General features: G+C 52.2%; 1 protein-coding gene across 1 annotated transcript in view; it reads right to left on the reverse strand.

Moving 5' to 3' along the window:
• Nucleotides 1–7,716, reverse strand: part of SRRM3 (serine/arginine repetitive matrix 3) — a 54,704-nt gene extending 46,988 nt beyond the window's left edge. Inside the window, exon 1 of the mRNA XM_070412755.1 lies at nucleotides 7,639–7,716. The gene's annotated coding sequence lies outside the window, so the exon portion shown is untranslated. The remainder of the gene's footprint in view (nucleotides 1–7,638) is intronic.
• Between the last annotated feature and the right edge of the window lie 4,620 nt (nucleotides 7,717–12,336).

The following is a 12,336-nucleotide window of genomic DNA, read 5'->3' on the forward strand; positions in this document are numbered from 1 at the left end:
GAGGGCTGCTTCTGCAGCTGGGGCTTCTCCCACCTTGCTCTGCCGTCAGCCCATAGAATTGTCACCAGGTTGTCTAACCAAACCCAGCCATGAGATTGCTCCCAGCCCCTGGCCAGTGTCAGAGGGTCTGAATTCTATGGGAGAGGCTGAACTTAGGGGAAAAGGCCTTCTTTCTGGGAAACTCATCCTAAAAGCCCAGAGAGGATCCTGGCTTTTGTTGCTGGACCCTCTCACCAGCCCCACCCAGACCACACACCTCACAGCTTACAACCCCATTAAGACTGAGGACTTCCCCAAGCTGCAGAGCAGCCCTAGAGGGGAGCTGTCATCCTTAAGCCCATCCTACAGATGGGGAAACTCAGCACGTCCCACATGCCATGCCCTGTGCTTGCACTGGGGACCTGCAACCACAAGTGACACAGGGTCCCTGCCCTCAAAGAACTCGTAGTCTGTGCAGCCTCTGTGGTCCTACCACATCTTGCCTGGGTGATGCTGGTACCTCCATATCCTCTGCTGTGACCTGGGTCCTTCATAGGACGTTCTGAGGACTACATGAGTTAGTACATGAGACCCCTAGAGCAGTGGCTGGCACGTGGGAAATTCTAGATGAGTGTTGATGCTGATTACTGAGCGAGATGGAAAGGCAAACCGGGCACTTGGGGGCATGCAGAGGAGAGAGCCCGGAACGAGCATTGCACAGAGACATGTGAGCAGAGTCTGAAGCTCAAGGAGGTAGAAAAAGAGGAAGAAGGGGATCCAGCTAAAGGGAACAGCAGGTGCAAAGCAATGAGGCATCAACTCTCAACTCTAAATGTACAGTCACCTGAGAGCTTTAAAAAGTACAGACCCCCAGGCCCCACACTCAGATTCTGAATGGGACGGGTGGGTCCCAGAAATCTGCTTTTTATAGGATGTTCTAGAAATGCTGAGGCAGGTACTCTGCTGTGGTTCTGGATGTCCCAGGTTGGGAGGAGCAGAGCTGCAGAAGGAGAGGCCCCAGGCCATGTGACCTGTGTCCTGAAAGCACTCTGCAGGCCCCCCCTCTTCTCTCCATCTGTCCAAATCATGCTCGCCCTTCAGGGGTGACCTTCCTAAAACAGCTCTGGCTGTGTGCTTACCTGCTAGAAACAGCCCTTGGTTTCTCTGCCACCTACAGAAGAAAGGTTAGACACCCCACCTAACAATAAGGCCCCTCCCGAGGCCTCTCTCCAGCCTGGTCCTTTGTCCTTCAGGCCAGGCCCTGATTCTCCAGCCACACTTTTCTACAATTGCCTGGTGTTCTTCCCTCCTCCATGGTTCTGCTCATGCTGTTCCCTCTGCACAAAATGTTCTTCCCCTTCTTCCCCTCCTGGCAAACCTGTGCTCAGTCTATGAGGTCCCATCTGTAAATACTGGCTCCAAAGTCACCTGGTCAGGCAACCCTCCCGCCACCACAGATACCCAGCAGCTCTAGGGATGCTCCCACATAACCCATATTCCATGCCACAACATCCACCAGTTATGGGCCTTGCTCCCCACTAGACTGAGGCTGGCTCTTCCCTTTCTCCAGTGCCTCCTACAGGGTTTGGGGATGACAATGATAATTGAGCTTTTCAGTTCAGAGGACCTGCTGATAAAATGTTCAATGAATGAATGAATGAATGACCGACCATCTATGCTTTCTGAAGTATGAGAAGAAAGGGACAGAGGAAGAGAGAAGAGAGGTGTTCTGGGGATAATAATGGGTGGGTCACAAGAATCAAGATGCATGTGTCAGACCATGCCAAGCAAGGAGGGGAGACAGGACTGCGGAGGCAGGGCCTGCTGAGTGTCCCAGCTTCTTTACAATCCCAGAAGCCCCCTCTGGGATCCTATTTGGAGAAGGGGTGGCTGGGCTCCCCTGCCAGTCCTGAAGCTTACCCTCCCCAGCCTGGGGTTCTCTGTCTGATACTGAAGTCTGTGCCAGCAGCTGGGATGGGCATGGAGGACAGGCTGCCCCGCTTCTCATTCTGCCCTTGCCCCGTGGGTTTTCCTTTCTCCCTGAGTGAACCTAGCTTGGAGCACGTGCACATACACCCCTGTCAAATCTCCCAGAGGAGTGTCTCTGGTACCTGTCCCCTCTCGCACTCTGCCATCACCTCCTCCCTGGCCTCTCTGCCCTTGGTCTCTTTATCTCCATCCTCCTCCTTCCCCCACCACACGCAGCCATAGCAGGCTCCCTAAAGTGCACATCTGACCATTTCATGACACGGCTCCAAAGCCTTCCATGACTCGCATTGATTTCCAAATAAATTCCCAGCTCTTACAGTGGTTTTCAAGGTCCTCATAGACCTGAGCCAGACCACCACTCACGCTGGATCCAGGAACGCCCTCTGTGTTATGACTACATCAGATCATTCATTGTCCCCTTAGTTCACCAGGACGTTTGTGCTGCTGCCCATGCTGTTTTCTGGAGTGCCACGCCTGTGTCTGCTCTGTCTGGTACCTTCCCTGTCGTTTTCCAAGGTCCAACTTCAATGTCCCTCTCCCAGAAGCCTTCTTTGGCTGCCACATCACAGTGGACATCTTAGTCCCAGTAGAATCTCAATAGGTTGTCACTATCAGTTCCCTCCACTAGTCTGGGAGCTCCTCAAGGTCAGGGTGTCCTCAGTGTTCCTACTGTGCCCAGAATATAGGAAGCAGTGATAGATGTTGATTGTGTGGTCACACACTCACATGACCACCGTCTCTGGGGAGTACACTGGGTATTCTCCTTCCTCGGGAGCATTCAGACCCACCACCGGAGTCACTTCTCACGGCACACGTGGAGGAAGGTATCAGTTTGCCCATATACAGGAGAAGATTAAGACCTGATTATGGAGGTTGGGGCCCAGGTGAGATCGGAGCCCAGAAGATTAGCAGTTGCCAGATTTCCAGTACTGAGCTCTTTCTTCTAAGGTTTTGTTGGATCCAGGCTCTCGCCCTCTTCAGGGGATGTATGACTCCCTCATGCTCCCCCTCCCCCAGGAGCCTTGACTCTGCCCACCTTTGTACTGACAGCGGGTGGACTGAGGACACAGCCTCACCTTAGTCCCTGGCTGACACTGTCACAGCCCCATAGCCATCCTCTCCAAGGGAAACCACAGCCAGCAGCCCCTGAAGGTGTGCCCCACTCAGGAGGGCAAGGGAGGGGCAAGGTTCTCCCTGCAGCTTTCACTGGTTCCCTGGGAAGCACCTCCACCCATGCCCAGCCTTCGTATGGCCATTAATTGTAAGCTTTTTGAAGAAGCTTTAAAGACATCAGAAAATTTTCATGATAGAGTGAAAAAAGAGGATGCCATTTTCCCCAACAGCATCTTCCCAGTTATTTAACTCTAAGTACCTATGAACACAGGGACAGAATCCTGGAAGGGAATTCTCCCCCTTGCTTTGTTCACAGTGGCTCTCTTTGGGTCGTAGGTATCTTGATGATTCTTATTTTATCTGCTTCCCAAATCTTGTACAATAAAGATGTGTCATTTTTTAAATCAAAGCACTTCAATGAAACTTACTTTTACCTGTCTCCATCCTGGGGAGTCTGGGGGAATGTGGTGGGAAGGGGCTCATTATGGGGAGAGGTTTCAAAGCCACAGGCCATACTCAATGCTAGAAAATGAAGGCCAAGAGCTGCTCAGTACAGTAAGCTGCCTGTACCCCAAGGTCCTGTTCACTGGGTCCAGGCTGCCTCATGGCTCTCACAGGCCCTGCAGGATGCTAAGGGAGCTATGGCACTGCCCACCAGCTCCAGCTGGCAGAGCAGCTTCTGCAGTGGGCAGCAGGCCAGGGTGGGGGTGGCAGGAGACTGAGGCCAGGCTCACTGCCCAGGAAGTGGTGCTGCAGACGGCTGGCTTTTGGTGGCAGGGTGGGAGTTCCTGGGGGTTGGGGCTGCTCAGGAGCCAAGGCCCACATGGCCCCTGAGGTCTTTCTCCCAGGCCAAAAGCCTGGGCAACCTGGAACTGGCACACCTGCCTAAGTCCCCTGAGAGCCCCATTCTGGATGACATGGAATCAACAGGACTTGGCCTTTGGGGATGGAGCTGTGCCCTCCTGGGCTCATGACTCAAAGGAAGGTGAGGGGGCAGAAACCCAAAGGTGTCAGCAGGCACTAAGCCATTATGAGGATCTAGGCTGGGTCAGGCTGGGGTCTCTAATGAGCCCATCACTGTCATAGGCCCTTCTGCTCCTCCCACCCTCTCACTGATCTCTCTGTTCCCTCATTAAGCACCCCCTATCCCCTTCCTCTCTGAATCCACTCTCACTGTGTGCACTCTCTCTGGTCCTTTCTTTCCTCACTAAACCCTTCCCCTCTCTGAGCTCCCCATCCTTTCACTGAGCCCAGGTATTGGAATTAAGAAGGAACTTCTCCATTTCTTATCTGGCTGCCCCTCCCCACTGGACCTGGACTAGTTATCATATCGACCCACCCCCTCTGCAGGGCCCTGCATCCTTTCTTTAGAGCAATAGCTGCAAAATCCCTCCCTGTCCCCAAGACTCCACGAATAAGCCGCAACCATTGCACCTGGACAAGGGGCCTGTGCCTATGTGCCTTGGGGCCTCCTGGACTCCGGCAAACAACTCTGGGAGGTGTGTGCAGGGCATTGTCAGTGAACCTGCAGGTCATCTCAAATCCTGGGCCAGAAGGCTTCTGGCTGGAATGTCCAGACGAGTTATGGGCCTAAGTCATGTTTTCTCCCTTAAGTTAAAACCTCAAGTTTATAGGTGGGAGGGATGGGTACATTTTACATCTCAGCTCCAATGAATAAATCAAACCTTGAAACCCTGGAGGTGACTTCTATTTCTGCAGATGGAACCACAGGATTTCCAATGTACAGATTTATAGAGCAGAGAGATTTAAAAATCTCGGTGCTAGCAGGACCTTTGGGGTCATTTACTCAAGACCTACCATTTTGTGGTTGAGGACACTGAGGCCCAGAGAAGAAAGAGACCTGTTCAAGGTCATACAAGAAGCCAGGGTCAGAGATGGGCCCAGGAAGAAAGTCTTTGGACTCCTGTCCCAGAGCCCTTTAGTCACCTCGACCACGTGCCACCCTCCAACTCCCACTGGCCCTCGGTGCTCTGGTTGACCCTCCCCCGGGGAACCTGGGGAATTGATGACACAGTGGTGTGTGGAATCCACACTGGCTCCTTAGGCAGTGGGCTAGGGTTGCTCCAAGACTTTGCTCCATGACCTTGGGAAAGTCACATCGCTTCCAAGCCTTGTTCTGCTCCTCTGTGAAAAGGACCAGGTTACGAGGATGAAATGTACCAGGTTATGTGAGCGTGAAATGAGATAATGTATGTGAAGTGACAGGTCTATGGCAGGGGCTCAGAGTGTGTATAGGAGGTAAAGAAGAGGGTGGGCTCCTCCCATCTCCTCAGCAGAGCCCCAGGCTGACTGCTGGGACAGGAGGAGCTTGATTCTGCCCCTGAAGGCAGTAGGAAGCGGCAGAGGAAGGGGAACGTCAGTAGAGGAGGCACAGGACAGCCATGAGGCAGTTGCTTGTGACCAAGGCCCCATCTCAGGGGTGAGGACTAACTGCTTCAGAAAGGAACTGGCAGTCACCAGCTTGCCCAGGTCAGCAAGAACCTGGCAGGCTGAGGAGGAAAGAAATGGGTGCAGCAGTGAACAGATGGACCTGTCAGACCCAGACTCCTCCTTGGCAGGCATGAATGACAGTGGCAGGGGTGGGTTGAGGTGGGGGCACCCAGCTGGCCAGTTCAAAGAACATTCCACCTCCAAATATCCCAGCGACCTTGAGGGAGTCAGCTCCTTCCCGCACTGTACACCTTCACCCATATGCCTCAGGCTCCCCACCTGGAAAGCTGGCGGCATGAGTCAAGAAACTGACACTGAACTGAGCTTTGATATCAAGGGACTGGGACAGGTCATCAGCTCCACTTCTGCCCTAGGGAAGACTGCTTGTGTGGCTTCATGACCTTGGGAAAGTCAGTCAAGTCTCCTGTCTCAGCTGTGAAATAGGGGCAATGATGGCTGCCTTGGGAAGTTTTTGTCAGGATTTACTGAGTCAAACGTAGCATTGTGCCTAGCATGGAGCTGGTGTCAGGCCCTCAACCAATGCCCACATCCCCTGGGAACAGAAAGATGTGCTTTAGACATGCTAAAAACTTTCCCACCTTTATCCAGCTCCTTCTTAAGAAATTCTTACTTGCATTCAATTGACTAACACTTGCCCAGTATTTTACAGCTTAAAAATAGTTTCCCATCCATTATCTGGATTATTTCTTTGAACAGCAAAGTAAATACTATTAACACTATACTTGTTTCACAAATCAGGAAACAGGCTCAGAAAAGTTAAGTGGCTTTTGAAGTCACATAACTTAAATTTGAACCCATGTCTCTCAGACATCATAATCCATGATTCCAAACCTATCCACCCCCACCTCTTAAAATCCAATCAAGTCTTTGGTCACACTTCAAGAATTCCTCCCTCACCCCTCACCCCTCACCCCTCACCTCTCACCCCTAACAGGAGAGTGGGATGGGGTATGAAATTAAGGAACCAAGAAGATGGCGTTATGTGGGAGCAATTTCCTAGCCAGTTTGGTCCTATTTTGGGCTGGAGAAGAATCTGGCATATGCTGGGAACACGACCTTAAGATGCCCCCTTGACAGAGAAATTCTCCAGCTCCTGTCCTGCTCTCCATCAAAGTGTCTGCCTTTTCTCTGGACTTAGGACAAAAGACCAGCACAGGCCCCCTGTTGCCAGAAGTGGGTGAGTGAACGAGGTCTCAGGGGAGTAAGAAGTTGTGGCTAAGATAGAGCACAGGCATCGGAGTCCCAGGCCAGAACTGGCTGCCCTTCTCTTGCTCTCCCCCAAATCCTTCCCCACCATGAACCTGCTGTCAGGAGCAGGAACTGCAGGAGGCTTCGGCACTGTCCAGGCAGGAGCCCTGAGAGGGAGGGGGAGGAGGATGCATGACAGAGGCTGCGTCTCTTCTCTCATATCTCCTTTTTACCAGGGATTTGCTCTGGGTTTAGGCTCACTCTGAGCTCCAGAAACTCTCCTTGGGCACCGAGAGAGCCCACAGAAAACCCCACTAAACTCTTAGTGGCTATTTTCACTTCGATGTCCTCCATCCTCTTCCCAGTGTGAGGGTAAATGCCATCCTGTTGGAGACCCAGTTCTCATTGCCAGCTCCTGCCTTCCCCGGGGGCTTATGGGCAGGTGAGAAAGGGGCTACTTCCTGCTGGACAGAAGCCGAGCATTCAGACGGGGGGCCGGTCCCTCCACCACTCCCAGTGACCAGCATCTCCACAGGGTCTCTCCCTTCCCCAGGGAGCAGGTCTTACTCCTCAGTTGAGGGAGGGCAATTGGACTGCAGTTGGAGGGCTCTCCAGCATTCTCATGGGCAGGCCATGGTCATTTATACCCAGAGGAGTCTGTCCGTGACCCCGCAGGGTTCTCACTTTCTCCATTCCTCTCTGTGAAATGAACAACGTTCCTCATCTCTGTTCTCCAGGTGCCTCGCATCCCCGACCAAACACTCCAGCAGTCCCCCAACCTACCGTCTGTTAGGGGGCCTGCAGACTCTGAGCTCCCCAGCCCAGCTAGGGAGGCCCGAGATTCAACCCCGCCCCAGCCCCTCTGGGAAATGCCCCCGCCCCACCAGGGGCTCTCACCTCCCTGCTGACTGCCGCGCTCCCCCGGCCGCTCGAGCCAGGCTCTCCCGCCCCGCTTGTCCAGACTGCCTCCGGGCCGCCTCCTCAGCTGGGCAGGGCAGCTCCGCGGGTCTCCACAGCCCCGCGCCCTCGGTCTCCGCGCGGGCGCCGCCGCCACCGCCGCCGCCGCCGCCGCCGCCGATTGCTGAAATGCTGGACAGCGCACCACCATGGAGGCGGCCTCCCTGCCCGCCGGCGGGCCAGAGCGACTGGCGCCCACAGCGCCCTCTGTAGGTGTGGAGGCCCTTCCACCTCCCAGCAGTGGCGAGAAATGGGGCACTGGGGGATTTCCACTCAGGGAAGTCTGTTCCACTCCTTGCGGGCGGGGGCACGCCAGACCCGAGAGGCATCCTGAGCAAGGGAGGTTATTTATTTGGACCGGGAGTGAAGTTCGGGATGCTGAGTTCTGGCTAGGACACTGCACAGCAGATATCTAAGAGGGCCCACCAGTGAATCATCTCCAGAGCACCCCTTTAATCGTGCATTCTGGTGGCCGGACTGAGGTCGGGTGGGCTGCTAGTGGAGGACGTCTCAATGGAGGAGAGGAATTTTGAGACTGGGGTCACTCGACCTTCCGTAGTGCTCACTCGGTTGGGCGTCTGGAGTCCTGAGTTCAAGTCACCCTTCCGTTACTTTTCTTGATTTTGGATGATCTGTCTGTTCTGTGGCTCTCGGCTCCCTTTCCTTGAGTGAGCTGGCTGAGTGGCAGAAATTCAGGGGCGGGCTCCCAATGGGAGTTGGGAGCCCAGAAACCTTTCCCTAATGGCAGCCAGGAACGTGGAAGCCTTCGCTTGGAGCCCACCAGTGGTGCCCCCCTGGAAGCTTCCCTGCCCCAGCAAGCCAGGCTGAAAGTACCTGAGTGGGCATGAGCAGGGCTGGGAGGAGGGTGAGGCAAGTGAGGCAGCTTTTAAGAAGGCATTTATATGACATTGAGAGTCATCCCTGGGTCAAGTGTATGTTTGTTGTGAGTCTGTGTGGGTTTATGTGCATGTGTGCCCATCTGTTTATATGTATAACTGTGTGTGTCTGTCTGTCCGTGTCTGGAGTCTGTGTGTGCCCTCCTCCTCTCCTCTCTCTTTTCCCCCCAAGTTTCTTCACCCCACCCTCACATGCATCTCCAGTGTGTGTGTGTGTGTGTGTGATCCTGATACTGCAGGCCCAACCCAGTCTGCAGAACAAAGCTTGGGATGTGGGAGAGGGATGGGCTACAGCTGCTACTGCCATTACCACTGCCCCATAGCCCCAGCAGCGAGTCCTCTGCTGGTCTCCTGCCTTCTGGCTGCATGAATATTTCATCTGCTGGGCTTTTCCTTGGGTTGGCCTAGCACCAGTGTGCTTGTTCCCCTGTTTGGGAGGGGCTGCCCCTTTCGCCAGGCTGATCAGGGAGTCAGCAGATCAAGGGCTGGGGAAGGGCCCCTGGAGGGCCTGCAGGCCTTTCCTTGCCTGGTTATCTGTGGCTGGGTGTGTGGAGAGGGTGTGGGGGAGGCCAGAGAAGGTACAGGGAGGGTATCCTCTCTGAGTGAAGCCCATTTCTTAAATTAAGTCAAGTTGGCTTTAAACCTCACCACACTGATTTGGTTTCTGCCAAGCCCTGGCCTATGTTTGAGACTATGCCTAGGAATACGTTGCCCCAGTTAGGCATACCTCCTCCTGCCCTCCCCCTCATCTGCCTCTTGAAGCCCCTGCTCCACCCCCCAGCTTTACAGTGGGAGCTGCTTCAGGGGAGAAGGAGAGAGGGCCCTGCAAGCTGGCTGGAAGCAAGCTTTCCTACCTTCCTTGGGCCATCTATTCTACTACACATGAGATGCAGAGCCCCGTTGCACTCTCACCCCTTGCACTCCCTGGCCCTGGCTCAGGGGAATAGACCTCTATCCTGGTTTCCCTATCGGCCTGCTAATTTTCTAAAAAGGGCTCCTTCCCTTGTGTTACTCATTTCAATGAATGGCATCACCATCTGTGCTGGCTTCTCTCTGTTTGCTCCTCAGAGTCTCTTCCCCACCCATCTCTGTCCTGCTCTGGGCCTTGGGAAGCTGACCTCTGCAGACAGGTTCCCCAAGCTCCCTTGCTCTTGACTTCTGGTTGGATTCATCTGAGGAGAAGCATCACCAGGAGAATGAAGGGTGGGAGGAGAGAGAAATTAGGTATTTATTCCCTTGCTGAGCTCCTCTCCAACTCTGGTCCAATAGCCCTTTGTCCACAGCTCCAGGTCTTCTGTCCAAGTTCTGGCATTTCTGGCATTTTTTTCTTCCTTGTGGCACTTCAGGCCTTGAGGTGGTAACAGTTCCCACTGTTATAAGTCTATTCTTTATTGCTCCGTTCTCATATCCCCACCCACACCTCTGTGCAGAGTCCCGTCATCAATCTCTCTCCAAGTAAACCTGTGGAGGGGCTGTCTACTTCATTCTGGGCCCCTGATCCATCCACCCTCCTCCTTTAAGTCTAGTCTCAAGTCAGAACTCTGTGAGACCTTGAGTCCTCCAGTTCCCCCTTCCTACAGACCTTCCACCTCCTGGAACTGTCCCTCCTCTTCAGCCCCCTCCCCATGGTGTCTGCCTGGGCCAGGCCTTGCGTGGTCCTGGTCCCCTGCATAGTATCCGCCCCTCCCCGTTTACTGTCTCCTGGAACACACATCTCTACTCCAATAGCACTTGATAAATGAACCCTTCCAAGACCTCCCCATATAAAACAGCATCTCCTCGCCCAACACTATTTTTCACTCCTCTAAAGGAATTACTGTGGTAAAGTATACACAAAAGTTACCATTTTAACTATTTAAAATGTACATTTACATTGTTGTGCAGCCATCACCCAAACTCAAACTGAAACTGCACACATGAAACATTAACTTCCCATCTCTTCTCCCCTGGCACCCACCATTTTACTCTCTGTGTCCATGAGTTTGACTACTCTAAGTACCTCATATAGACAGAATTATACAGAATTTGCCTTTTTGTGTCTTAGCATAAAATCCTCAAGGTTCATCCAGGTTGTGGAATGTGATAGAACTTTTTTCCTTCTTAGGACTGGATATTTTATGATATGGGTAGACCACATGTTGTGTATTCATTCATTCATCTATCAGTGTACATGTGGATTGTTTCCACCTTTTGGCTATGGTGAGTAATGCTGCTATGAACGTAGTGTACAAATATCTGTTTAAGTCCCAGCTTTTAATTCTTTAAGGTATATACCTGAAAGTGGAATTTCCATGTCTTAATTTTTTGAGGAACCACCATACCATTTTCCATAGCAGCTATAACATTGTAATTCCCACCAGGAATGCAAAAGGGTTCCAATTTCTCCACATCCTTATCACCACATATAATTTTCTATTGTTTTTGAAAATATAGTAATCCTAATAGGTGTGACTTGGTGTCTCATTTTGGTTCTGATTTGCATTTCCCAGATGACTAATGATGTTGAGCACCTTTTTGTGTGTACCTTGCCATGTGTATAGCTTCTGTGGAGTACCCCCATTATTTTTATCTTATTGCCATCTGTCATATTACCCATCTACTTACGGTTTTTCTCTCTCTCTTCACACTCTAGACTTTGCTCACTGCTGTATTCCCAGTTTCAGCACATAGTAGGTATTCAGTAAATATTTGTTGATTGAATGTCTAAATGCTTCCCTTGATGGTTTCTCAATCCATCTTCTGCCTAGCTTCACCACCCAAAATGTTGTCTGTCTTACATTCTGCCATAAATAAACCTCTATGGAACAATAGTGCCATAAATAAACCTTTCCAAAGTAGGCTTGAGACTCAGTGTCTGATTCAGAACCCTGCACCTAGAGCGATTCAAGCTCTCCCATAGCCCGACTCACTTGCCTTCAATCTGTCACTAAATTTGGCATTGTCCGCCTTCCCTGTCTCCTCGCCCACCAGCCAACGCTGCATCTCCCACTAGCCTTTATATTTGCTGCAGCACCTTTTTCTGTTTCCATGTCCTTCAACACTCAGCTCCAGGGCCAACTCCCTTTCCAGGTGCCCATCCTCCCACCCCCTGTTGCCTGATCATCTCTGCCAGGGGCCTCGTGCTCAGAGGCAAGGGCAGGAAAGACCCTGTGATGAGACACCTGGCCAAGCCAGGCTGGTGTCTCCACTCACCAGAGTTCCCAGGCCCAGACAGTGGCTTATAGTGACCTTGACCTCAGAATTAGCTCTGCTCTTTCTCTCTTATTTTGCCCTACCTCTGCCACCCTCTCTCTGTGCCACCCTGTGTCTAGGATATGAACTTCATGAAGGCAGGGTTGGGTCATGGCTACCTCCATATATCCAACACCAGCAGAGGGGAGGCAAGAATCATTGCTTGTTGAATTGAGTTGTCTGGTTTTTTTGTCTGTCTCGAAGCTATTGTCTGTCCTCCTCCTCCACCCCTTTTCCTCCCTCTCCACCCCTCAGTTTGCTCTGCTCTCTTTTTCTCTGGCTCTGCCTGTCTCTTTCCATTTATATTTTTGTATAATGTGAGGTAGACACACACCTTGGGGGCACTTGGTTTTGAAGTCATTCCCTCTCATCAGGTGCTTCTCAAAGTGTTTCCTCAACTCTCTGCATCAGGACCACCTTAAGTGCTTGTTAAATGTAATGGTGTCTGAGTGCTCTCCAGACCTACTCTAATGGCCATCTATTGCTGCGTAACAAATATTCCAAAACTTAA

Source organism: Myotis yumanensis, unplaced genomic scaffold (genome assembly GCF_028538775.1).
Source record: "Myotis yumanensis isolate MYYU_CA2020_CCGP unplaced genomic scaffold, mMyoYum1.0.hap1 SCAF_4, whole genome shotgun sequence".
In the NCBI taxonomy this organism is placed as follows: domain Eukaryota; kingdom Metazoa; phylum Chordata; class Mammalia; order Chiroptera; family Vespertilionidae; genus Myotis; species Myotis yumanensis.